General features: G+C 44.7%; 1 pseudogene; it reads left to right on the plus strand.

Annotated features, from left to right (window-relative positions):
• LOC121864490 overlaps positions 1-4,466 on the plus strand; it is an 83,396-nt pseudogene extending 78,930 nt beyond the window's left edge.
• Positions 4,467-5,322: the final 856 nt, after the last annotated feature.

Consider the following 5,322-nt stretch of genomic DNA (forward strand, 5'->3'; position numbering starts at 1 on the left):
GTTAAGTGAATGTCTCTGTGATTCATTAATGCTTTACAACCTACTACAGTATTCCTACAGTACCAACCATCTTGCAGAGGCCGCTATCCAGATCCTAGATGAACGAAGTGTTGAGCTGAAGGAGAAGTTCTACAGGACAGGGTCGACCATAGAGCTACAGTGCCGGGTGTCTCGGGTGCCCTCCGCCTCTGCCCTACAGTTGATCTGGTACCACGACGATAACAAGCTAAACTACGATGCTCCCAGGGGCGGCGTCAGGTATACTGTTCTGATGTTACTACCACCAGAAATACCATCTCTTCCTTATGTCCACACACACACACAACACACACACACACACACACACACACACACACACACACACACACACACACCATTAATTATTCTTCAACAACCTTTACAATTCCGAGGTGATTAATTATTAGTTGACTCATCCTAAGTTCCGCTTCTGTAAATTCTCAACCAATATATATATTTTCTTCAGTGTCTAATATAATCAATTCTATTACACATTGAAGAGAATAAACTGTGTGTCTGTTTAGCAACCCTGTGTGTGTGTGTGTGTGTGTGTGTGTGTGTGTGCGTAAAGTTCAGTCAATATCTCGGTGAGGAGGTGGAGGAAGAGGTAGAAGAGGAAGAGAAAAAAGAAGAGGAGGAGGAGGAAGCTGTAAAAGTGAATAATGAGGAAGAAGAAGAAGAAGAAGGAAGAATCCCTCAGATGTTTTAGCTCTCAGAAGCGTCTTTGATGACTTAGATCTCTTCACGTCTGGCTGGCAAGGATTCCGAACCCACTTAAACATCTCAATCTTCTTGTATCTATATTTCTATCATTCCGTTTATAATCTCAACCGTGTATCAGGAAGTAAGGGAACTTTGTTGAGAATATACAAAGGTGAGGTTTAGGAGTTAGCAACGATTCCGGTATTTGGAGATGAGTTTAACCTCCTTATAACGGATTGACCAGTTCCTCTCTCCCTCACCATCTCTCCCCCCTCCACCAGCCCTCACCCACCCTCACCCTCCCTCCACCAGCCCTCCTCACCCCTCCACCAGCCCTCCTCACACCCCCCCCCTACTAGCCGTAAAGAATGACCTTATCTTGTGGAGTTTAAGTTTATCTCAGTGTTGGGTCGTGGACGTGATCTACAGCAGCTCTCCCCCCCTACAACACTCCCTCCTACAGCAGCTCTCCTCCCCTACAACACTCCCTCCTACAGCAGCTCTCCTCCCCCTACAACACTCCCTCCTACAGCAGATATGAAGTGTCAGCTGAGTTTAGACAGAGAGACAGACAGACAGACGGGCCATTTAACACAGGTCTCCACACAACACCTTAGTTTGATAAGGGAATTACTGAGTGGTGAATCACAAGTGAGCCGGTCAGTAGTGAGGCTTATCGGTGTGGGAAAGAGTGGAGGAGGTGGGAAGGAGGAGGGAGGAAGGAAGGAGGGAGGGAAGGAGGGGGAGGGGGGAAGGAGGGAAGGAGGGAGGGAGGGGGAAGGAGGGAGGGAAGGGGCCAGACCCTCCCAGCTGTATTTATAGACCTGGGGTTCCTTTGTGTTGTTGAATGAGGTGAAAAGAAGTAGTAGAGGACTGACCACTTGGCTGAATGGCCCCCCTACCTCAACACCCCTCCAACACCCTCCACTTTTGCCTCCCAGCACCCCCTAACACCCCCCAGCACCCCCAGCACCCCCCAACACCCCCCCAACCTCTATCAACACCCCCCAACACCCTCAACACCGCTCCAACACCCCTCCTAACACACTCCTCAACACCCTCCTTTTCCCCCAACACCCTCCCTTTTAACACCCTTCAGCCCTCCAACACCCTCCCAACCACTCCAACACCCCCAACACCCTCCAACACCCCCCTACCCCCCAGATGCGCCAGCTAGCTCCCTGTATGTGTTGGGTTTGCAAACTCAGTTAGTCAGGGTTAGAAATTTATTTGAGTCAACTGTCCATAATTTTTTTTTCCATTGGTCAATCCATTAATATTGTCTCCACCAATCACAGCCCAGATCTTAATTGTATCCACCAACCACGCCCCAGGTCTTTAATGTCTCCACCAATCACAGCCCAGATCTTTATTGTATCCACCAACCACACCCCAGGTCTTTAATGTCTCCACTAATCACAGCCCAGATCTTTATTGTATCCACCAACCACGCCTCAGGTCTTTAATGTATCCACCAATCACAGCCCAGATCTTTATTGTATCCACCAACCACACCCTCAGGTCTTTAATGTCTCCACCAATCATAACTCAGGTCCACAATGATTTAGCTATTCAATGGACCAACACACGAACAAACCTCCACACAGGTAGACCGTGGGAACTACTTGTTGTATAATTAACTTTTTTAATTAACACAACAGGTAAAGTCAGATGAAACTCTTACGGTAATTTAATTTTTCTAACAAGTTATTAATTAAACACAAGGTGAAGAAAATTGTGACAACTTAAAGATTATTATTGTGACTTATATAAAACAATACTGGTACCGTGATTCTCTCTACCGACGATCAGATCACATGAACATTAGCCACCCTAGTTTATTTAACCTTCAGATTAACCTCCGTAATGTTAACCTAACCTAACCTAACCTAACCTAACCTCTTCCTCCAGCTAGCATTATAGGGAGGTATTCTTCATGCGATCCGAATTATGATTTATCACTTATAATAACTTTACTCTCTCTCTCTCTCTCTCTCTCCATATTAAAATTTACCGTCAATAATAATATTTACCTTTGACTATGTAACTAACACCCTCCTCCTCCTCCTCCTCCTCCTCCTCCTCCTCCTCCTCCTCCTCCTTCTCCTCCTCCTCCCTCCTCCTCCTCCTCCTCCTCCTCCTGGGCCTCCCTCCTCCTCCTCCTCCTCCTCCTCCCGGGCCTACAGCGTCAAGACTGAACTCCGAGGGACTGTGGGACACTCGTGGCTCCTGGTGGGGAATGCCATGAAGGAGGACTCCGGCGTGTACTCCTGCAACGTGACCAACATCGCTACAGCCTCCGTCGTTATCCACGTTGTACCAGGTGCGTCTGTCTGTCTGTCTGTCTGTCTAGTTAGGTTAGGTTAGGTTAGGTTAGGTTAGTGTTATTAAGATGAAATATGATAGTGTCTAATATTCAGGCGATCTATTTGCTCTCTCTCTCTCTCTCTAACCACTCTCTCCTCCCCCCCCCACAGAGGAGTACCCGGCGGCCATACAGCAGGGCAGGTGTCTAGGGGCGTCTACCTGTCTCCTCCTGCTGGCGGCTCTCACCCACGCCTGCTGCTGCTGCCACCCCCACAGATAACACACCTCAACACACCCTAACACACGGGCATAACACACTAGCACACCTTAACACACCCTAACACACGGGCATAACACACTAGCACACCTTAACACACCCTAACACACGAGCATAACACACTAGCACACCTTAACACACCCTAACACACGAGCATAACACACTAGCGCACCTTAACACACTAGCACACCTTAACACACCCTAACACACGAGCATAACACACTAGCGCACCTTAACACACCCTAACACACGGGCATATTACTCAACCTAACTCCACTTAGCACACTACCTAACACCACTTAACACACACAGAGAGAGAAGATGTCGACCAATCAAAACTAGATACATTCTGTTGCTAGTGACATGATCGACCAATCAGAGCCGGAGATGTCCGTGTGTAAGAAAATACTCAACCAATGACAGATGCCGTGAAGGACAAGTTAACCAATTGTCGTCATCCATTTTTTTATGTCGAGTGATGATCAATATCGTCGACCTAAAGGTTTTTTGTCCCTTTGATGAATCAGCCAATCAACGCAGAAAACGTTTGTGTATGGTTAAGATATCAACCAATGATTGAATAGAACGTTTGTGTATGGTTAAGTTATCAACCAATCATTGAATAGAACGTTTGTGTATGGTTAATCGATCAACCAGTTATTGAATAGAACATTTGTGTATGGTTAAGTTATCAACCAATCATTGAATAGAACGTTTGTGTGTGGTTAATCGATCAACCAATCAATGCAGAGAACGTTTGGGTGTGGTTAAGATATCAACACAGAAAACACTTGTAAGGATTTTATAATGGGCCAATCAACACAAAGGACGCTTGTGTGTGGTTAAATCATCTGTCAATCAACGTAAAGAACATTTATATATGGTCAAGTAATTAACCAATAAATATAGGTGTTTTGTGTGAGAGAAAGCTGAACGAATCAGAAAGTAGATATGTACCTGTGTTTACCCTTTCTACACTAACCTGGCCCGCAGGCCCCGCCCCTCCTCTATACTAATAGCTGTTTACACTTGGTAAGCAGAACTGTCATTATCTAAACCAGAGGTCACCAAACTTTTTTCACAGTGGGCCGGATAACTGGAAGAATGACGAGCGCGGGCCGCATAATCATTCTGTTCAATACTTGCAAGCCAGAACGAAAGCTCTGGTAACGTCAGAGCGTAGGCGGAGCTGCCACGAGCCGGGGAAGGACTTAGGATCCGGCCCGCGGGCCGTAGTTTGGTGACCCCTGATCTAAACTAATGTTAAATATCTGGATTATCAAAAGGAAAATAATTTCAAGGCATTAGCACTTCAGAGAGGATGTTAGAAAAATGTTAATATTTATTATAAAAGGTTGATATAAATATATACGCCCTTATATACGTGCAGTCCGCGGGGAGGTAATACGCTCAGGTGAGCCAATCAGGTGTTTGTAGCTATAGGCGAGGCTTAGGGGCCAGCTTATCGTGGAAATACTATAGTTAACCAATCAGCTTAGGAGATATTTATGTATGACTCGTTTTTGAACAACTATCATTGGTGGGAAATTCATCAACCAATAGTATTTGGAGATGTCTAAATGTGGACAAGTCATCTACCAATCACCGAAGAGATATGTGTGTGTGAATAACCTGTTAACCACTCAACGCCATTCGATAAATTCCATATATTTTTAATAAGGAATTGTGAATTTTACCCCAACAAAATATATATAATTTTCCGAGATTTAAATTTGATTTATCATAATTTTAAAAACATTTTTGGTTCATACCCTTTTTAATTTTATACCTCTATCAAATACTATATTTATGTTCATTCATAATTTTAAAAAGACTTTGTGAAATGAAGTGAATTTGGTCTGTGGCTTTATATCAGGACGTTCCTTAATATTCCTTCAGGTTATGACATCTGTTCCACTTTGATATTTTTGCTGTGTCATATTTCCCTTCAGTGGTCGTCTTAACTGCTTCTGTGTTACTCATCAGCACTTGTCACTCATCACTTGAGTCACTAAACA

Source organism: Homarus americanus, unplaced genomic scaffold (assembly GCF_018991925.1).
Source record: "Homarus americanus isolate GMGI-L3 unplaced genomic scaffold, GMGI_Hamer_2.0 scaffold25860, whole genome shotgun sequence".
Lineage (NCBI taxonomy): Eukaryota > Metazoa > Arthropoda > Malacostraca > Decapoda > Nephropidae > Homarus > Homarus americanus.